This window comes from Temnothorax americanus, unplaced genomic scaffold (assembly GCF_048541705.1).
Source record: "Temnothorax americanus isolate GAGA-0224 unplaced genomic scaffold, ASM4854170v1 Scaffold8, whole genome shotgun sequence".
Classification (NCBI taxonomy): domain Eukaryota; kingdom Metazoa; phylum Arthropoda; class Insecta; order Hymenoptera; family Formicidae; genus Temnothorax; species Temnothorax americanus.
This window is the reverse complement of record NW_027509802.1, coordinates 2,793,906-2,817,266: the sequence shown is the minus strand read 5'-3', so window position 1 is coordinate 2,817,266 and position 23,361 is coordinate 2,793,906. Positions and strand designations below refer to the sequence as shown.

Genomic DNA, 23,361 nt, shown 5'->3' with positions numbered 1-23,361 from the left:
TAAGAGTTGTATTTCTATTTTTCTCAGGAAACTTTGGACAATTTATTCTTTATACATATACTCACGGTATTTGAATGTAATTCCGCTCTAAAAATTAGTAGCTCATTGGTATCATTTATTCATGCGACGAATGATGCAAATACTAAAGGCGCGCACCGTTCATTGACTTTAAATATACGAACGTTCAGGTGGGCATATTGTTTAACTATCGCGGCACTGCTCATCGGAAGTAACGCGATGATTTCTGTGACATGCGTGACGATAGTATTATTACATTGGTAGATGTGATTATATGCAGCGTGCAGGAAGACGTATTACCCATTACGAAATAACATAATTCCGAGAGAGCAGGAACCACGGGGAATAGCTCTACATGATATTGGGATCGTTTTGCTCATATATAGTTACGTAGTAAATAACAAGATATTGCCGGGAATCGTCCGGCATTGCGGTACCGCATGCAAAAATCCGTCGTGTAATTTTTATGACGAATTTACGACTAAATTTTGTACGTGTGACTGGTTCTTCGCGAGAGCTTGAATTTTTCGTTTTCTTGCCCTTTCGCCCGATAGCGATCCGGGAATCGTTATTCGACGAAAATTTGTCGCGATATTTCGAGTATAAACAGACCTTTGTTGCGCGGTATCTTAAACGGAATTGCTTCCAGCGGAATAGCTATCATGAAGCGTAGGACTTTGTAACTGCTCTGTGTTCGATAAGACAATATGTTCCTCACAATGAACCGCTGCATAGGAATAAGGTATCTGTTATAACGATTCGGAAGGGGAGAACGAACCGTAAGGAGGAAATTTGTAGGCAGAGATATAATGGCTCCGTCAGTGAAATACGAACACTATAATCTTGAAATTATCGTAATACTTATATTGTCTCTCAGTAATTTCTTATAATATCCGAATGATATCGCTCGTCTGAGCTGAGCAAAAAGTTCAGAAATTTAATTAAATAATATAATTATATAACTATCGCCTGAACAGACCTTACATAAAAAAATAGGATAAGAATAGTTATAATCTTTAATATAAATTTAATTTTGTTACGACCAAAGTTTCATTAAAATTGATTTATAATTTACGTCCTAATTAAAAATAATTATTTCCTCATTGTACGGATATAATAAATTTCTCGAGAAATTTTAATACGCAAAGCAATTAAAATTTAAAAAATGATCGATTACCGCCGATAAAATATTCAAGCGTAATTAATATAGAAATTCTATTAATACCTATAAAAATTATATTACCTATACTCAAGACGCGATGTTAAGCTGGAATAAGCTCTCGACGTGAGAAAAATGGAGAGAAGTGAATGCGTCTGTTCCAGTCGTTCTAATTCATTAACTTTTTCACAATTTAAGATCGCTTTCAATTAGAGAGGATATTCTCGCTCATGGGGTCTGCTCTTGTAGTGGCGGTCGATCTTCTCGGTGGAGTACGTTGTGCGCGTACGCGTGTGCTACAAAAGGATGGCCAGAGGTCTAATTGCGGCCATCAGCGAAAGCCGGCGGGCCGGAAGCGGGCGGAAACTTTGAGCATTCTTCCCGAGGTCCTCCATCGAATCTCGTCGGGCGCGTCGAGAGAATTCCACACGGCGATACGGGCGATAGCCGCGCTTCGCGCTCGCTCTTCTTCGCAGGCGATCTCGCGCAAAGGCTTTGGTCCATTTTTCAGTATTAGGAGGAAACGATAGCCGCCGAGGCAATCGGTAATCGATATCCGTGGAGCGCGGGAGCTCGTAAACTGACCAAACAACGAGACGTACGGGGGGCCCCGATTGCTTTAGCTTCGTGTGGAGGGCGAGTACAGGTGTGCGATTGGCTCCGACCTGCTATCGGGCTTCCGTTTACTTCTCTCGTTTCTGCCTTTGGCTTTTCTTCGGTCTATTTGGCGGCCCGGAGCCGCAATATAAAGCACGCGGAGCCGCGAGAACAGTTTTATGAAACACGAGGGATTTTTCGGGACGTTTGCTTTGTATTAGCCTCACTATGTTCCTTGCAGGCTTTTTTCTCCTTTCTAAAGAGAATATTTGTGGCATTGGTACATGAAATGTGTATATGTATAATATATTGAAATGTTATTTGTCTGAGAATTTGAGAAACAATCTGGAATAAACATCATTTTATTTTAACATCTATTGACTGGCTTAGCTCCGCTGGTCACAAAATTCTTCGCGGGTATCACGAGATCGTGCGCCAAGCTATAGGTATGCGGGAAACGCGATACTTTTTTCCGCGATTCGCGTTGCTGTGTCGGTTATTTTTCGTCGCTCCTCCCCGGGGCGCATCGCTCGAACTTGCAGTTTTCGCGGGCGTTAACTCTCGTTGCACCGTGCAATTTAGCCTTTCAGCGACGTATAATCGCGTTAAAAGTCGAGCGCCAACTCGAGACGAGGCGGTAATCGCCCGTTCTATCCGATAACGAGTTTCGTCTAACTTCGCGCGACTGCGTAACGGCGGAGAAAGAGAACGACAAAATAAAGGGGCCGTCTCGCCCGTCTCCGCGGCGCGGCGGTAAGCAAAGAAGAGAAAGAAAAAGTCGTGGATGGAATGTCGAATAAGCGAAATCCCTTATGTATAAGGTATAACGACGGTATATACAATATATATATTTTGGTAATTTCATTTTTATGAGCCCTCTTGTCCGACTTATCCCCGATTGATATTCGGGCGACAGATCCCGAGATTGCGATCGAAATTGAATATATCCGCCGAATACTTTATTTCCCGTACGAATATCTCTCGAGCGAGTCTCATCTTTATTTCGTCTCCGCGCGAATATGAAATACGGTTATTACATCAACATAAGTTGGTCGTCTGGCAAACTTGATTTTTTGAATATGTATCAAACGACGCCGGCGCTTCGACGCGCGTGCGCAGCGACAAACCGTCGCGTTAGGGTGAGTTCGCAGTTTCGCGGCAACACGAGTAGTGGGGATGGAGCGGGGAGTAGGGTGATCCGGCACGGCGCGCGTTCGGAGTGCTTCGTCATTACTCGTCGTTCTACCCCCACGGTCGGTCCCCGCCATTCGTGTCGTCGAGAAACCGCGACTCAGCTGGCGTCGCGTCGTCGCGGCGCGTCGCGTCGGTTTGTGTATCTCGCGCTTCGTATATATCCGGCGAAAGGATATAATCGAGAAGATGCCCGCTGCTTCGAGCAGCGTTACGAAGTGAAGTGTCGAGTTTGCCAACGGGGCGTGCGCGCTGCCCCGTGCCCACGATCGATCGTCCGTCGCCGATCGTGATCCGTGCTCGAAATCCGCGTTAAGTTGGCTCGGCGTCACTTGGCCTTGGCATACCTATAGTTGGCATCGCCGGGCTCCGGAGCCGTACGGGCCTACGGGCACGACGCGGCGCACCGCGCACTTCGCGTCGCTCGAGATGCATCGCGCGCCTGGGTCGACAGCGCGTATCGGCATCAGTGTGTGTCCGGGAGTGGAAGTGCGTGCCGGTCTACCGTCGAGGTGCGTCAGTGCGTGTGGACTTTGGTGTAATTTGGACGTTCAGCGCCGAGCGTTTGCGCGATCGTCTCGCGTCGATTCGCGCAACGGTTCGTTCGGTTCGAATTCGTTTCGCCGGACGGACGCCATTTGCCGTAACCGCCCGCGCCGCCCGCGCCGTGTCCCCTCTCGCTGCTCCGCTGCTCCGCGCCGGTTCGAAGCGCGCTCGAGTTTACGGCGAGTTTACGCGCGAGTGACGGGTAGTGTCGAGTAGAATATCGAGTGACCGTGCGATTAGCCCCCGCGTTTTTCCGGCGGACACTCGTGTATGCCGCTGTACGCTGGTGTACGCTGTACGCGAGGCGAGGACGCTCCGGACGAAAATTGATATACACGGTGCGCAATCCCGCGTCGCGGCGTTTGACACCGATGGAGCGAGAGAGCGACCGGCCGGCCCACGGCAGCGAATCGGCCGATATGCGTCGACACGGATCGGTGAGTAAATCCATTCGTCACGCTTGCCTGCGTAATTATGTATTTATTTGTAAGGATTCACCGCCGCGCGCGCGACCGCGATTTGACGGACGCTTAATTATTCCCGGACGCATTTCCGCTGGCTGAACAGCGAGAACAGAGTATTTTATTTCGACCCCTCGCTTGGTTAACGATCCGAAAATTTTGCGCCAAATTCGGGATCTCGCGCGAGTCCTTTCAACTTTTTGCTGGATATAAATGCGCGATGAGATAAATGACGGTGGCGATTAAACGATTAACGGGGGTAGCAGATTTTGCATTGTGCGTCATACTCGGTCGTACGCGTGTAAAGAGTATCCCATAAATACTGCGAAATATTTTAATACAGCCTGGAAATCAATTAAAAATATGAAAATATCGATGTCGCGTGAAGCATTTATTCAACAGTTAAAATCATAAGTGAGTTAAACTTGATGAGACACTCTATATGTGTTGACCGATGGAATATATTAAAAAATATTTGAAATCCATTACGAGCAATTACATACCAAAATCGCGTAGAAGCGATGCGAAACGACATTAAAGTATACGGCAATTATAAAAGAAGGTGTAAAGAAAAGAAACGATCGCTATGCGCGTAACTTAGACGGAGCCCACGGTCGTAACTGAATTTTATGGGAGGTGCCTACGCGTTAAAAAGTTGTAACTCACGTTTTTTATCTCGTAAGTCCCGTTACACTGCGTTCTCTCTCCCTCTCTATCCGCTGCGAAACGGACTTCTGTTCCGATTGCAGCGACAGATCTTCCGCGAAGATTGCAGATTGTATTTATAAGTAATTCCAAAGTTATACGAAACTGAAACAACAACGGAAACGGTGTGCGCGATAGGAAGGTTAACGCACATCATCCGCGGTCGAATACGAATACGCGCGCCTCTCGATCCTTTCGTTTCCCTTCCCATTTTCTTTCGGTATTATCATGCGGGATTGCATCTCGCGCGGTATAGCGCACTCGAGGAACTTTGAAGAACTTGTGCGCAGCATGAAGCGCCTATGCGCGAGTAATAAATATTTTCCCGCGACTATATCCCTCTTGAGTTCTTCGTCTTTTGTATATACTCGCGCGTTTCCATATACCTGCGCGCCGCCGCGATTCTATACAAAGCTCCGTACTTCGTGGCTTTTCAACATGATTCATTAAGCGCAAGCGGAATTACGCGCCGAGGTATTAATTTCTGTTGTAAGCAACATTAAGAATTCACCGTTTTCGTTGTTCCATTTAAATCCTTTGGAGCCAAATACCGCCAGCGAATATCATTTGTTTTCACCGCGAGCGTTTCAATTATGCTTAGAATAAAATGCTGGAGATAACTCGCGCTATACACGGAAATAATAATTACAAATCTTTCTGATTTCGATAAAACAGATAGTCACGACGCGTCGCGATTTGTAATCGTTACAACTGAATAAAATTCACAATTTGTATATGTATAAAAAATTTCTATATCTAACGTACCGCTTAACTCGTTGTTATATCTCCCAAAATTTAGGGATCTATTTTGAATATCGCATGGAAAATCGGAGCAAGAAAATCTTACTCCGATTGGAATTTATTAATTCGCCCTCGTTTCCTTGCGAGTCGCGTACGCAATTTTCGATCGAGCGAAAGATTCGACCCGCCATATCGTACCCACCCGAGTTGTCGATTATATAAAAGCTCCGACTTTTTAGAGTGCTTCCATTAAATAATAAAACGGCTTCCCGGGAAAATGCCTTTCTACTCGCGGAAGTTGTCGGCGTTGTCCGGCGCCGAGACCCGCGGATATGGCAGCGCAGGTTCAAGGAGAATCGGGAAACGATCATGCGGTCGCGCGCGTGTAACGCGTGCCCCGGTGTATTCTCAACGGCGCGGCGTGGCGGTTGCTCTTTGTTTCCCACGTGTCTCTCCTCGTTGCTTTTCCTTCGGTCATTTCAGTGGCAATCTACTTATAAGTTGTTCACATCTGTACGTGTGCAGTCGTACACGTGCAGCAATTTAGCAATAACAAGACCGAGCTGAGAACTGTTAATACCGAAAAGGTTTACGACTTTTACGTGTAATCAAAAAGATCGACTGAAACAGCTCCTTTCTTTATCTGGAGGTGATATTGTTATATTATTGTTGTAATAACTCTCTAATATCTCTCGGCGTTTTATTCCGTTCGCGGCGGAGTGTATTGCGTTATTAATACGATAATGTATCTTCGCGTGTAAATTATTAATAAACTGGTCGCTATATTTTTATACATTGAATTAGTAATGTCTCATAATAATGTAAATATGATTTTCATAATAGGAAATAATTATGCCATTGTGGTTTCGAGCTGCCAGCTATTGTGCGTGTGGTATATAAATAAACAATAATGCTCTCGCAGCGAATCTGTATGACGCAGAGGGAACAAGGTATTCGCTTTGTTTTTTTCAATTATACATAAACGAGCGTAGATAGTGGATTAAATGGAGACCAGAATGTATTCACGCATCAAGTTATATACGATTTCGAGGAAAATGACGTACGACCGAATGTTCTCGTGGACGCATGACGCAACGTGCAACGTCAAACAATTGAAATAAAATTTAATTGAAATGCTCTTTGTCGCCCGTTTTAAATGCGGCTCGGTATTGTATTTCCTCTCTCTCTCTCTCTCTCTCTCTCTCTCTCTCTCTCTCTCTTTTTTTCTTTCTCAACGCGGCGTTCGTAATTGTACAATGGCGGTAGGTCGGTAGTAAAACGGCAGAAATGGGAACGAATAGTACGGGCAGCTAAAATGTCGAAGGCAACGAGAAAATCGAATTTGGTTGACCACCTGGAAGAGCGCGACCGTAAACGGAAATAACGAAGTAGCCTCGGCATTAGGATAAAGTACCGTTTCTCTCGTTGCATTCTGAAGTCGCAGACCGATGCAGTTTGTCGCGATGCATTTTGGCTACAATAAATAAAAAGCATCACCCGGGGAAGAGTACTGGCTTTCTCAGACAAATGGCCGTGCATTTTTTATGCAATTTTATGCAATAATAATAGTTTTGAGCATTTGGTTTGTGAATAGGTACTTTGTGAATAAAAATGATATTCTTATATCGTAGAATAAAGGATAGAAAAATAAGAGATAATAAAATATGTACGTATAATATTGACATGACATTAATAGAGGGTAGTTAATAAAATTTATTTTATATACTTTTATTAATAATCTTGAAAACATAATACATTATAAATCCATGAATAAAAAAATATATCTATATAAGTTTATACAGATTTTAAGTCATGTTAATTGTTATTTTATAATCGATATATATGATATGTGGTAGATTATTTTCCATTCTATTTTTACTGTCGAGTGACGATTAATATTTTCTGAAATAGCATCAGAATCAGCTATTTTAATTTTTCTCTTATTTTCCAAAATGGATGAGTCTCTCAGTTATCTTAGTATATATACTGATTAAGAAAGCGTGGTACATCATTTATCAAACCATGCATGCTGTGCGATCGAAAATACTTTCATGCAAAGCTTGTGAACATCACTCATCGCTCATACAACTCAAAGTGTTGAAGCGTTACGCTGTCATCGTAATATCAGAATGTCTCGCCTTGTCTCATCTCCGTTACACGTACTCACCGCTTTGCCGTCCTCAATTTGTCATATGTCTAGAATATCGAATATAGTAAAAGACAAGGTCTAAAGTTATTTAGATCAATATTGATGTTTCGAGTGATGTTCCTTTTAGTACTTTATTTACCTAGATGAAGGTATAATATATCACGTGGTATGTTTTTCTTATATAGATATATATATAAAACATATACCTTATAGATATTTATAATAATGGCATATATTGAGTCTTATTAATATACTAAGGCAGTGAACTTTTTTATTTTAAAAAATATATCAATCGCTACTTAATAATAAATAAAAAGTTATTAAAAGTTATTATCATATGTATACACATAATTTATTATGTTATAGTAATTTCTTAAATAATTATTAAAAATGTAAAATCAATTTAATGCTAATTTATATAAAAAGACAATAGCCTTTGTGTATAAATATATGAACATGTAAATCATATAAAATTGTGATATTATTTTTTTAAATATAAGAGTAAAAGGAGAGAAACGTATTTGAAATTGTTATATATAGTATATTTTTTAGAAAGATGATTAATAAAAGTATAACTATTATTATTTAATTAATAACAATTATTTTATTTAGTAATGTTATATCTAATAATTTTTTGGTCTTCATGCTTGCTCTAAATTGCTTATTCATAACATTAAAAAAATTATATAATATTTTCAAATGAAAATATCTTGTACATTCTAATTTAAAAGTTTTGCATAACAGAATCAACGTAACATCTTAATAATCCTTACTGCTTTTCATAACGAACTCAGCTTCTTACATAAGCAAAATATCGAGCGCAGGAAATAGAAGGTAAAAACGTGTTAAAATTTAATTGCTTATTATTATTCCTATATGTCTGATGTGTTTTACTTATTTTACTACATTAAGATATTAATTTTAATTTTCTCGAAAAAGTCTATTTAAAAAATCGCTATTTTTACTTTCGACTGTCATTCGATTATGGTTATTACCAATATTACTAAATGCTTCGTAAATTATACATACATAACAAAGATACTACTTTGTTTGAAAAATTGTGATGCTTTATCATTACGTGATAATGGAAGGTCGTTCCGCCTCATTGTGTAAGAAGTATTAATTATCCTAAATGAGATACTCATGCACCCTACGTTTTTCCACACCGCGGGTTTAGAATTCTGCGGTTAGAGCAATTTCTTAATGTAGCATTTCTTTAATGAAACTCATTTTCTTAAGCGCTTCTCATTCCGAATTCCTAACGCGCGTAACGTATCGACAAATTTTCGACGTCAAATCACGTTCGTCGAAAGGATTGAGTCGTATTGAGAACTGATTGTCCGTATCGCTTGAACTTTGTCAGGACACATTTTGTTTTTATTGTACCGCAGTCGCAGACGCGAGTATAGTATGTGGCGATTGGAAACGTAAAGGAAAGCGTGGATTAGGTGGGCGAAGATCGAGTGTAATCCCTGAAAAGAAAAATGAAGATAATTCGATACTTCCGTTGTGTTTGTGACTACAATGATTTCTTTTACAGCATTTTGCGATATTGTGTGTTTATATTTTTATTTTTGTCTCGATTTGGCCATATTCGTACGATTTGTTTACGACTGTTACAAAAACAAGCAAAATATCTTGTATGAATGCCAGGATTGCAGGCGCGCGCGCATCGTTTGCTTAATTTATTCCCGTCTAACGTGATAATAAAGTGCACCGCGAACTCTCTGTATCCGGGAAATCCTGGACGGCTTTTCGTGGAAACGAGGGTGAAGGTACCTCTGGGGCTGGCGAAAGAAAAAATAAAACCGGGAATCAGACGGTGCGACGCACGGTGCGGTGCATCGTCGAGGAAAAACAGGGCAACGGGAGGAAGAGTGCGACAGGTAGGCGGATTCCCGCAGGAACAACTCGAGGTGTAAATCAATGGGTGATAAGGGCGACTGTCCCATAGGAAGAGAAAAGTCGCCCCTGCATGCATCCTACACAATTCGAAAGGAGGACGGAGAGGTGGCTATATAAGGCTCATACCAGGGAAAGGTGGGTCCTTGCTCTACGGAAATGCCTCGTTCGGGAATTATTTATTCGTCGACTTTAGACGAAAATTTTCGCTCTTAAGTGGCCCCGGCCTCGTCGTTCTTCCTTCAACCGCCTTTACCGCCTCATTCGTAAACTCCTGACCTCCCTTTCTTCTACCACCGATTCTATCGTGCCGTATCGTGGGATGAACGCGATAGCGACCCAATTTTCGACTTGGATGAATCTCGAGTTTAAAGTAGTTCAGTCACAGGTTTTTTTTTTGTATAAGTATTAATTGCAAATCTTAACGTATATACGATTATGTCTCGTATCATGACGGATCTGATCACGAAATTGAGCAGAGCTTTTGTGATAATGTGCGTGTGAATTTCATAAAAAGAAAACAATTATATATACGCATTGAGATCAAATATCTGTCTTCAATGCAGTTTTGTTATTCCATCTAATTATGTTATTAAATGTATGCAACTCTACTTTGACACAATGTATATTGTTCGTAGATTGTTGTTATAGTATATAGACAGTAGACCGCGTATACAGTATACAGTATATAGACCATTTATCCTTCAAACGTAATCAGGATGGTAGCAAATCGTGGCTGATTGCTTCGGGATCTCTCGATTTCAACGAGACGTATACAACTCCTGTTTGTGGAGTGTAACATAGCGGTTAACAGATAGCGTCAGATAAAACGCAAAACATTGCCGCATTTGGTGACGCGTAATTACTGGCAGTACAACTGCAAATCGTCGTGACGCAAGCAGGTGTTGCGGATTTACAGTAGTCTCTCGTTGCTTTTTTCTTCCGTCAGTTTTTTTCTTTTTTCTCCCTATCTTGTTTCCCTACTGTGTTTGCGGAGACGTTCTAACTTTCCTGCTCTTTCTTCACTTTTCCCCCCGTTATCTTCTAGATAGTTTCTGAAAAGCGTGAAATGGGGTGCGTCGCAAACATTTGAATCATTGTTTCTCCCCTCGCCATTCAATTAAGGCAAAGATTATCGGCCTTTCGGAAGTTACTCTCGCATCTCCACCCACGTAGAGGGCGAGCTTTCGCGTGATATATGCCGTCGTTATATACGTGGAAATCGAGCCGCGAGGGCTGACGTGTCGTTTGTAACCTTAATGTCTGCGAATCGTAATAACGACCTTTGAAATGTTGAGAGCTCTTCTTTTCTCAATTATACCTTCGGCGTTCTATAAAACGAATAGACGCACTTTAAGTGTTTTATCAATAAGCAAATTGAAGTTGATAACTATTTTTCGAAATACTTAAATGACGAATAAGAATAATGTGATTATTTTTTCATCAAACTCAATCTTTTTTTTTCTGAATCTACTCTTATATGTAAGATCACAATTCACAGATATTACTTTAGAATTTTTCATATAGTTAACTGTTTAACTTAAAATCGAAACTAACGAAAAATATAATTTTTCGATTAAGTCATCGGTTAATGAAATTTCCTGTTTATTGAAATGCCTAATCGTATACGTTAATTCCTACGCTCGGGCCCGCGCAATTTTACTGAAACATCGCATCGGTCGTGCATCTCGTCGTGACCATGCGATCAATCGTTGCCACGAATTATTCAATGTTATCGTTATCATAAATCCGCCGCGGGTGTCCTGTTCACGCTCGCGTTCTGCGACCACCGGAATGATCCTGATAAATTATCATGCCGCGGGAGGGGTGGGAGGGTGTACCAGCAATGCGCTGATGACGGCTGTAGGAGACGTGGGTGCGTTTAAATTTTTGTGTGCATGATGTGTGCATCAAAGCTATATGAAACCGACAGAAATACTTGTACATTTGATTTGCGTTGTTCCAATATTATATTCAAATGTTGCACGATATAATTTGCATATCCTATGGATTAGTTATCCAAAGATTTCTGGTGAAAATATGTATTCGCATCGCGCAGAGATATTTGATCTATATATTATAATAACATTATTTATACTTTCGTGAAATATTACATAAATTTTACCTTGGATTTGCACGAGAGAAATATATTTTTTATATTCAAAGTTATAATGCGAAAAGTTCAAGAATGGCAATAACTTTTATTGCGTACGCGTCAGTAGAGAGATAAAAGCATTATAATTAGTGAATGATATGGCGATACATATATAGTTTCGCTAACTTCTTTTAACATTCTGTCTAGTTCGTATACAGATTGCTAGTTTATATTTTCTGATATTTACTAATTTAAATTTATTATCTTGTCTATAACACACAAGTAAAGAATTACTTATAATATTCCACAATTTGTATAATTAATAATAACAATTAATATTTCAATAAACTCAGATCAAATAGTAATTCTACGTATGCATATAAAAGCGTCCGAGATATATATTAATTAAGCGTCTCATTGTTTTGTCACTCATAATTTATCTATTATTACATGTATCACACATGCAGGGTTAATACACATGCATGTAAACGTATGCAATAATTCAATTTACATGTCACCGCTACTTAGTACAAAAATATATGCAATTTATATGTTGTTTAATATCATTTACTAATTTTCATATATGTATTCAATTCGTCGTTAATCAATATTATTATACGTTTTAATATTTTTTAATTTAATCAATGCGCACGGGAAAATAATTTGCAAAATGTAATCTGACTTTAGAGGTTTCGAAATTAAGAGAGATTTAATATAAAAAATAAGTTAGGAGATTCTCAACGTATTCTCAACGCATTCGATAATTTAACGTTTTAAACGCGAAAATTATCCGAGAAAAATATATGGTTTCACATTTTGTTTCTTCCCGAATGTTTCTCGAAGGGGAAATAGGTCGCTTGCTGTTGTTGCATTTACTATATAGAAGATATCCCTATATATGTACGATATAATGCAAGTATCAACCACGAGGCCATAACGCTCGGCATAAAATACATATGTCTACGGTAGATACGATTTCGTGGACCCAGTCTTCACGAGAGGAATTCGTTTTGTTGCATTTTAGCTTCCATCCGGTCTTGACGTATCTTTTCTACGTATAGAGGCTGCGACTATCATTTATCACAGATTACAACGTTGGTCCGTCATAAGGCGATATTCATAGCACAATCTTATAATCATCTTAAATGCTATATAGATTCAAATTGTAATATTTGCGATATAAGGCAATGTTCAGTCCGAGGTTCAGTCTTAAGTCTCAAATATGAATCTTCCTATATAGCATTTCAAAATCATACTTAAGATCAGAAATATAAGACGAAAATATATACAAATATCGTTCATAGTAATATACTAGTAGTAGAAGACTTTACTTAAGCCCCTGTGAGATTTACAAAGACTTCGCTTTTTTGTAATACAAATGCAAACGCACTTATCTACAAGTATATATGATTACAAAAGCAAACGTACAGAAATATAGATACTTTTTTTTTCTGCCGTATACTTCACTTATTTTAATTCTGAAAGGTTGTTTGCCCCCCCTCTCTCTCTCTCTCTCCCTTTCTGAATATTGCGTAAATGATAGCACAAAGAGCATTAGGAAAAGTTTTGTAATGTCAGCACACGTGCGGTGAAATGCGGAAATGAATTAAAAAATTTACTCGCGTGTGGCTTGAACGGAAAAGAAAAGTTTGCTTGTTAGAGTATTCATGTTCCTTCGAGACAAAGTAGGGCTAGAAAAAAGCAATGGCGCGCTACGTGAGATTCGTAGGTAACATTTAAAATGTTCGATTGAGTGACCGTGCAAGGCAACTTTTATCGGATAACAACAGACTGAGAAATTTTTCAAAGGAGTTTCCATTACGTGTATAGCACCTCGCGGAGATTGGACTGCATCTTTTACAATCGGTTCGTGAATATTTGAAGTTCCGCAGCAGCAGCTACAGTCGAATATATTTGAAGCGTGGAGGTTTTGAATAAGTCGGGTCATTCAAATAAGATAAGAAAAATCGGAATCAAGGTAATTCTTTATTCATTCAATGCTTCGATTAGGATAATGCGATGGTTTCATTGGTTCTTTTTTTTCAAAATTATATTTTGTTGAATTTTTTTGCGTTCTATCTTTATATTTAATTGGATTTGCACACATATAAAGTATAATCGCGGAATTATGAAATAATATAGTGGTACTAATTGTCGTTTAAATAATTTTCCTCCTCAATTTCGCATAAATCGAGGGAAGTCCATTAATTCTGAAACCCATTAAGTAGAACTGAATTTTAAAAATCCACATGCATGTCACTGCGATGAAGGAATTAATTTTTTCAGAACAATAATAATGATAGTATCTAAATTTGTTAAAATAATATTTGAAAAATTTTTTTAGTGGCTCTTCTTTTTTCTGTTGCTCTTCGATATTGTCTGATAATTCAGTCGCAACATCGTTTTGCAGCTCTTTTTTTTCATGCTTATAATGTATATATACGTAAGATAAGAGTAGGCCTTCAATAAATAGAAAAAATAACGAGTAATTAAGCAATTATAACTTACTTTGCCTGGTAGTGTCTCTACTAATATTTTCCATAATTGTGACGTTTCTGCAAATAACAACAATTTAATTAATACCTTAATGCGTTTACTTTTTTATAAAAAAAAGTTCCTAAAAGAAAAATAAAATATAATAGTAAAAAATCCCCGTGCGGAGAGATTTGTCGTTAAATATTTGATTTATTTATCTGATCCTAATGCGGGGGGGGGGGATAACGTGGAATTGCATGCAGCGGTCACAAATTTTACAGCGTACGATACGAGCGCGTAACAATATTATACGATGAAAGATCAATGGTGACCGAACAACACGACACGCATAGAAATTAAATGAATAGCAGTTTTTTTCGTAACTGCGGAAAGAATTTTTTTTTAACAATCTGGAACTTCGAGAGCGCGTAAGAGAGCGTTACGCTTCGAATGAACCGATACCGAACGGCGAACTGCGACGCAAAACTTTGAAATGGCGGACGGTGCATATCGGACTTTTCATTTAACGATGGACTTCGGACTGGAAAATCGTTTAAGCTGTTTTGTAAACGTGTACGTATATATAAGTATAGTTTGTGCGCGCACATATGTACGTATACGCGTGCGAGTTTTCCAGCAGCGTTTACCATGAACACGATCGGCACGAAATGACAACGTAAAGCACGTAATAACGCAGTTGTTAAGCACTACTTTATGCTTGGAAGATAGCGCCGGGTATCGTAATATCGCTGTTTCGCGTTAGCTATAAGCTTACGTGTCCCGTAAAGGACGCTCGTATAAGACATCGATGTAATCGAAGTACTTTCCTGAGGGCAAAAGCGATACGCGAGCTTTCGGCGGTGAGTTAAATTTAGACTTTAATTAACGTTAACAAATTGTATAGAGCAAGTTAAAGAGATATTCCGTGATATTAATTTACAACAACATGTAATAAGAAAAGTCAATTAAAAGACAAGTGGTTTAGGTATGTAAATTTATAATGATTATGTCTTGAAAATCAGGTAAGGCCAATAAGTTTCTGATAAATCCATATGTCAATGTTCCGGTTAATTGTGTACTTTCTTTTTCATTTTGCAAGACGCAACTAAATTTAAAGTGGAAGAGAGAAATATATTTTTGGAAGATCCAAATTTAGGCTGTCTTTAAAAACGAAAACAAAATCTCAGTTTGTCGGCTAAGCGGCAATTTGTCTCAATATCTGTTTCTTCTTTCAGAATTGTCTAAAGAAGCTTATATTTACGCATTATATAAGTTTATTAAGTATATTAATTTTATGAATTGAAACTGATGCAACTAGGAGGCGGTGTAACGAATTAGTGAAATTTGTTTCCCTAATTACAATATTAATCCTTTAATTCTTGTTCGGGAAAACAAACGGCCGAGAATCGATTTACAGTCGACGCTATATATGAAACATTTCGAAACTCATGACAAAGCTGACTTATACTAAATGAAAATTGAAACAGCTCTTTAATCTTCGCTTCGTAAAGAGACGGTGAGTGCTTGTAGTAGTTTGGAGTAGCTCGGGAATTATGTTTTCGCATTATGATCTCCACTGAGAAACAATGGTCAGCATACACTTGGAATTGCTGCGCTGTCATGGAGAACTCGTACTTCCAATAGTTCACCGGAGATTTCAAAGGTGAATTGGATCTTGAATTTTTCACAATCAGACGGCTTTAATATAAGAAGAAACCGTCTATCTATACCCGGTATAGTATGTGTGTTCTTCGATCTCTTTTTTTATATACAGATCTTTTTTATATACGCGTTGGAACAAAAAAGCTGCAGAGTGTTCCTTCGCTGCTTTTTTGATATTCAATGCGCTTTCTTTTTGCGCGCGCGTACGTCGGAATTGTTGGAATATCGGTGATATCGAGCGTATCAGTTAACTCGCTCAATATTGGTTATCTATTTACTCCGTTTTGTCACGTCACGTCATGTTATAAATTATGTCAGAATAGTAGAGTTTTTCCGTGATGCGGCGCTATCCAATATCAAATATTTCGCAAACATGAAACGAATATTTCGTTCCGCATGTAAGCACATAATAGCCTGGTAGGACTGTTGTCCAATCATACACAAAGTAACTACAATTTCCAGTTTATCTGCTGCGTTCAAAAAGTTAACAAAGCTAGAAATGGTTTTTGATTCTAACGTCATACGCTTAGCATATGTCGTCGTTGAAATATGTTCATTAACTTTGAAAACATCTCTCATATCGGACTTTGCATAGTCGACATGACTGCTGCAAAGAGGATTTCAAAAGTTCAAATAGTTTCCGCAATATAACCTTTGTCCTTATTATTTCGTCACATGTTTACCGTACATTTTGCGTATGTACATGTTACGTCTGCTTCTCCGGTAATTTTGAAATTAAAATACTCATTCGTTGTATAATAAACCTGCAGTATTCTTACACCGAAATCAACTCTAAAATTCTAGCACGTGCAGTCATAGTTCACGTCGTTTTGCGAGATTATCGGATCGCGAACGATTTAATATCCGTGTCGGTGTATTTTGTTTATAACTATAAACTTCGGGAAAACGCGTTTTATACGAACACGATTTAGCAATAAACCGTCTAAACGATAATCATATATGGGGACAAAGCAATACTTCCCGTATCACGGCTTGAAATTCGACTATAATATAGTGCTGATATTGTGTACAAAGTTTAAGTCTTATTGTGCGACGCGCGAGAGTTCACGAAAAACCGCGGAGATTTTGTCGATGGCGCGTGACTCGGATGCGATACGAAGGATCGCTTCACGGAAAGTTGGGAATTTCTTTCCGCTTTTCAGTTTCGTTAGTCTGCCTTTCATACCCGATGATTTCGATAACTCTCTTTCGTCCTTTTAATGCGCCATGATCGAAATGGCACACTGGGACATTGATCCTGCCCACCGTGTCCGCCGACGGATATACATATATATCTCCGGGACATTTGCTTTCGCACGGTCGATCCCTATCGGGGATGCAAACGGAGCACCGCGTGCCAAATGATAACACATCTAGATCTCGGCTATGAGCACGAAAGCGATACTGTCGTAAGTTACATCGTATAGACGAAATAGCGTGGTTAGCTTCAGATTCACAGTTGCATTGCAACTACTCTATTCTCCTTTTAACTATCGAGCACTAGAGGTTTTTTTTTTGCAAAATTGATTTTTTGCACGTTACATATATTTATACGACAATATTTTATGAAAAATTGAATGTTAGTGTAATATTATAATAACTGTATTTACTTCGATATTACAATGAACGAACTGTTTAGTTATTTTGATATTTAATGCACGTGCGTGTGTCTAAAATAAATAGCATCCGTATTGTACTTCTGTGCAATGATAATATTAATATTTAATTAAAAATACCAATGCGTGTGAATTGATGAAAATGACCAATTGAATGCGCGATATCTCATGGAGTCATCGGCTTTGTATTCGGATCATATATTTGTATACGCGTGATTTTGATATGTAACATCGGTTACGGATGACAAATATCGTATTTATTTATCCGAGGAGTGGGAGGGGAAAACAAACGAATTCTCCCTTTGATACAACACGATCGATCGGTATACGTATCCGCCGAAGCAATCGCGGAGTTTTCGTTATTTTCAGACTTTTCGATTGAGACTGACGTGACATATTTGCTCGAATGCAAATCATATATCTACGATCGTAGTTATTGGCAGGCAGGTGGCAGGCATATTTGAGAGAATTGCGTGGCAATAGGAGTGAGCCGTATACGCTACTATAACTGGGACAGCCAATAAAAGTCCGATGGAAGCGATAACGAGCATACTCGTCAATGATCCCACGCGGATATGTCTATTACTTTTATCCTCGTTTCCTGATTGCTCGTTTATGTTTCGGTGTTATTCATTATTTTTGTTTCCGGCGTATGTCGCGAGTGTCTGCGTCGTCAGTTGCCTTTTTGTTATCGTGTGCCAGTTACATAACGCAGATTGCTACTTTTTGAAACAGTCATGCATGGCCGGCTGTGGATGTCGTGCAATATTGTTACTTGTCACTGTTTGAATGGGACTGAATAGACGTGTAAAAAAATTTGCGCGATTAAGTGAGGTACGTGGTGAAAACGCTGGCTGACGTTTTTATTTTGATCCCGTTCGAGCTTGAAAAATTCTCGAGTAACGTATAAGAGCAGAGCCGCGTACACGCTCGACGTGTCATCGATTATCTATAGATACTTGGAAATTATTACTTCGGTCGGATAATTCGAACGAGCCGAGATTCGAGTCGCGATTTAATTACCGTGAGAAAGTTCCAGAGTTTTAAAGACGTGCAATTTCTAAGGTAATAAAAGAGTCGTAAAGAAATCTTCGAAGCTTCGATAACGGTTTTTGTCGGGGATACTGAAGTTTAAGCGAACTGAATAAATTGTGATCAATTTTAAGTTGTATTTATATGTTTAGCAGGTTTAGCTGGTAGATAATAGATCGTACTATGAATACGATATACTGATGTAAAAATGTATACGATAATACTGTAAAAATGTTTGTGTATCTTCGCCAAAAGAGGAAACGAGTTATATAGAAACGAATATAATACGAAAATATATGTAACGTAAAAATTGTTCATAGTTATGATTTTACACGCAATTTATTTAATTAAAACAACAATAACTTTGATAAAATATTTAGTAGTTAAAGCGAATAAATGCGAATCGGTTTTCACCAAAGTTTATATACATGCCACAAAGTTTCAGTACGAACAATCACGTATATTTTTATTTGCTTTGCAAATTTAACGCATGCTCTAAATACGTGCGAAAGTTATATAGATATCATCTAACTTGAATATTTGATACATGAGTTTAATTTAAATAGCAAATTTATCACAGATAATAACGATAATTATAGATAATAGTTAATTAACGTGTAACATTTACTATCATTTATAATGTCAAACAATGCGGGCAAACATTTTACTTATATACATTGCAGATGTCAAAAACTGACGAATTCGTTTATGAAGTTCACGTATATGACTTACTTACAATGGAAAGCATGATGTACTTGCATGTAGGAAGATGATATTCTCTCGACTAAATAATTAATTGCGTGATCAAGTGCTCTTTCGTATATCCGACCGGGAAACTCCAGGAATATCCTATTTCGAATAAAGCCGTCGTTCCCGCCGTAGCAATTTCGTCTCAATTCGTTCGAGGTTGCCGCGGAGAGTTACTGTGGCTTTTCTTCGGTCGGCGGATCTCCCCGGCTGCGTATAGAACGCAAAATAGTTCGCTCCCTCGTTTCCGCTCGGAATACTTTCCGCATAGTTCTGGCGAATTACGTGGGTATGTGCTATACTTGGCAGTGCGATTTAAATAGTTCGAAGGGATTTGCCGCGGAAAAATTCGATAAGAGCTTCCTTAGCGTTCCGTTTGACGATTTCGAGCCCTGCAATTCCTACGATTCCTACAATTTCACCTCTACCCATCCATTCCTCTCTTTCCTCCTTTCAACTCTCCGCACTTGGAACCTCCACGCAAAAGTAAACGGGGTACTTTGTCCGTAATATTTAATGATCTTCTCTTTCCGCACTCACTTTGCGTTCGACCTCGGGGAAGAGTAGCGGGAATCTTGAATACTAATTTATTTAAAGTACGGTCGTTAATATTGAATCGTTTAATGGCGTATTACAACAGCACATGGAAAACTGATTTTCTTACAAAGGGTCGTATGAGGAATATATAGGCAAATAATTTGATGAACGACGAACGCGTATCTGACAGAAAGCGGACAATGAAAGTAACATGGTCTTTCATTCGCGTATATTACTTAGACGAATAATCTATTGTAAAGTTGCTTGTGTATACAAAAAGACGAGCAAAAAGATATGTTTCGATGGTTTATATTTATGTGTTTTTAATATTGATGAATAGTAAATATGAATAGTAATTTCGGAACAAATATCTTGTTATGCAACGCATAATACATTCAATATCTATATATTATTGTTCTATTGATATAGATGCGCATTGTTGCAAATCATACGTATACAAACAATGATATTTCCATTCGGCAATGCATATATTACACGTTGCCGTTTGTTTCGCAGAAAAGATTAGATATATGATACGCATCATCGCGATGGTTTATCAGTTTATCTCGGAGATGGTTTATCTCGCGCAATAAAATGTTAGGAGATGATCGGATTAGATCGAGCTTGAAGTTTCGCGAGGTGTTAACGTTCCAAGAAGTAATTAAAAAGTGTGTTTGTAATCAACGCAACGATCGACGCGAGCGATCTTGAAGGCTGCCGCTTTAACGGCAAAATTTTTCCCTCGAGCGATTTTACTGGCTCTGACTCCTCGCGAGCTCGACGCCGGTATCAGGTATTTTTTTCGTGACAGGCAAGCGCTCGAATTGAGTTGGGAATTACGTAGCCCCCAATTAAATTTCTCCATCCGCTTGCTAGTGTGATTCGAAATCGATACCGGATATCTCGGATGACATCGGCTAATGATGTCGATGGGTTGATTCGGTGAGCACGAATCAAACAAAAAAAGAATGGAAATCAAGAAGAGCTGACTTTTTTCTAATATGCAGGAAAGCCCTTGTCTTTTTTATTAATTTGCAATAATCTCAATGAGAGATGAATTGTTTTCGTGGCTTTCGGAAAATGTTTACAAAAATTTAACTGATGTATGTTACTCTGCAAAAGAAATAATCGTCATCTGCGAACTTTTTTATTTTGAGAAAGGATGACATTATTCTCACGGTTTTTTGATTTTTGTTTCGAAGTGCCTCTAAAGATATTTGCACGATATGTTAATTTGACTGTTTGTAATATATAATCTTTGTACTTCTGTTTCTCGAATGAGTATTTCTCGTTAAAGCATGATACAACTCCGTTTGGCGTCGATTCTACTGGTAATTTAACTTCCGACGGTACGCTAGTGCGCGACAAAGTTAAATCGAACTCGAATGAAGTCCTTCAAGCGTGTTTCTATATCAAAGACGAGAATAAAGCCTATAAGGCGTCAGGGAATGAAATCCACTACACTTCATATGTTATTATCTCCAATCAATTATTGTGAAAAGTATTTTTTTAAATCTTAAACATGAAATATTTTTTTATTAATTTTATAACTTATCATTTTTTTTCAATGAAATCATATTTATATATCAAATGTAAAAATACTTAAATTTAAATAAAAAATATTGTAAACGAAATTTTGGCTTTATAAAACATCTCTGATATATTATGATGGACATACAATTACAGCAGAAGGAAATTATTTGTCGTAACGCAATAACGCTTATTTACACGATTAACGTAAAAACCTCTATACATACTTGATATCTGCGTAACAAAGGATTGTTTATCACATCGACACTTCATGTAAATGAAGATTAAATTTTTGTTAGCTATTTATTTTTGATAAGTGCATGTTTAATCAAGCATGCATGTATGTTGACATCGATCTTGTTTGCAAAATTCCAATTCTATAGGTCTATAACAAATAATATTATTAACACTCAATTAATATCTGAATTGCTTTTTAATTGCTTTAATAGTTTTGCTCAGTATATATTTTTTTTGTCATCTCATAGTTTGTTGTTTTCTTACTTTTGCACTATATCTTTAATAATAGAGAGTACTGACTTTCTCGGCACGGTGGATAAATCGTTAATCGGAAGAAAAACTGTTGGCAACGTTATCTCGTAAATCAATGGAGCTAATATATGGATTATTCTATCGTTATAGAAACTAATATATGACTACTACTATTTGCGACTAACTGTAAGTTATATACCATACGTTTCAGCATATTACTGTGTTTCTACTGAATTCGAATGCATAATAAAGAGTTAATATATTAGTTTTTTGTTTAAGATATTTATATATTATATTAGTAGAGAGAAGGAATATAATATTACAAGAAACGTATCATGAAATACGTTAAATGTATTCCACTTTCTTGCGCGAGTAACACACTGTTTTACAGCTAATTGCTTTAAGGCGGTTAACTTTCTTAATTAACTTTATAGCTTCAGCTTAACTGACTCTTTGTTCCTCTCTGAAACTGGAGCAGTGAAGAGATAAAGAATTAATTATACTACGACCGAAATTAATCGACGCGAAATCAGGCCTTGAAGGGTTAACCAGCGCTTTCTTGAAGGTCGATCACGGGCTTCAATGCCGTGAATGTAATTTTACAAGTGTCTCGACGACAAGGCAATACCGCGTTGCATGAATTTAATCAGATTTGTGCTTTATCGAGTAGAAATTAGCTTTGTCCGTCTATATTCGAACTAACTTGTACCACAGTTGAATATTATTATACACTGTACGTTCATAGGTCGAACTTGAATTGAATGACTCAATATATAATCGTGCAACTAGTACTTATGCATATGTCTATGGTTCTAGTATATGATATGTACAGTGACAGTAACTATAATGCGATATTAAATTCTGAAGAACGATTTAGAGACGATATTACGAACGCTCTGTAAAATAATCACAGAAAAAGAAACTTTTTCTTTTCTGCGAGTAGTATCTAAAATGCTTTGAAATATTATTTCTTTTATATGAGATAGAAAGGAGAAACACACACTTTAATTATGCAGCTAACAAACGAATTGACGAATCGAATAATTCATGGAAAGCCATGTGTGAAATGTGTCTCGTGATCGTTTATTAATAATATTTTATATATTTTTTATGATACTATTTAATTGTTTAACGTGACCTCGTATATCACGTGAATGGACAAATGAATGAATGAGAGCTAGAAAACGTTATAAAAGAAAACACGAGAAAATCCTTGCGTCATTTCGGCCACTTCCATTCTTCTTTCGCGTCGAATAAGTCTCCATTCGAAATATTTAAATGCGAACTCACTTTATCTTACTGCCGTATTCTCAGAGACTTTCCACCTTCCACGCTCTTTTTTTTTCTTACTGAAGATTAACCAACGATATTATTCTTCAATTTGGATTAAGTTCTTTCTTCCTACTATCGCACGGACTTTCTGAGTTCATCTAGCATATCGAGAAAGGTGAACCGAAGAGATCCTTCGGGCTTTTAAAAAATTGTACTTAATTATAATTTTTATGAGAAATTTGAACAAAATTGAGGAATAAATAGAATCCTGTGTAGGGTAATGCGTTTTAAATATTTCACATATTATTTTAAGATAATGTGAATAAGCAGATTACCAGAGTAATAAGTAATTACGCAATATCGGGACATTTCGATAAAGCTCTGTTTTAACTCAGGTGTTGTTCCATGACTAACAATAAGTTACAGTATGTGTGATA

General features: G+C 38.0%; 1 protein-coding gene and 1 long non-coding RNA gene across 3 annotated transcripts in view; one reads left to right on the top strand and one right to left on the bottom strand.

Annotated features, from left to right (window-relative positions):
* Nucleotides 1-3,385: 3,385 nt before the first annotated feature.
* LOC143907171 (TWiK family of potassium channels protein 7) overlaps nucleotides 3,386-23,361 on the top strand; it is a 262,816-nt gene continuing 242,840 nt past the window's right edge. For both annotated transcript variants that reach the window (XM_077423759.1, XM_077423756.1), the window contains exon 1: nucleotides 3,386-3,948. The gene's annotated coding sequence lies outside the window, so the exon portion shown is untranslated. The remainder of the gene's footprint in view (nucleotides 3,949-23,361) is intronic.
* LOC143907184 (uncharacterized) lies at nucleotides 13,532-14,549 on the bottom strand. The gene is made up of 2 exons (XR_013259762.1): nucleotides 14,073-14,549; nucleotides 13,532-13,774 (listed from the first exon to the last, which is right to left on the bottom strand). It is a non-coding gene; the product is annotated as an uncharacterized LOC143907184 (long non-coding RNA).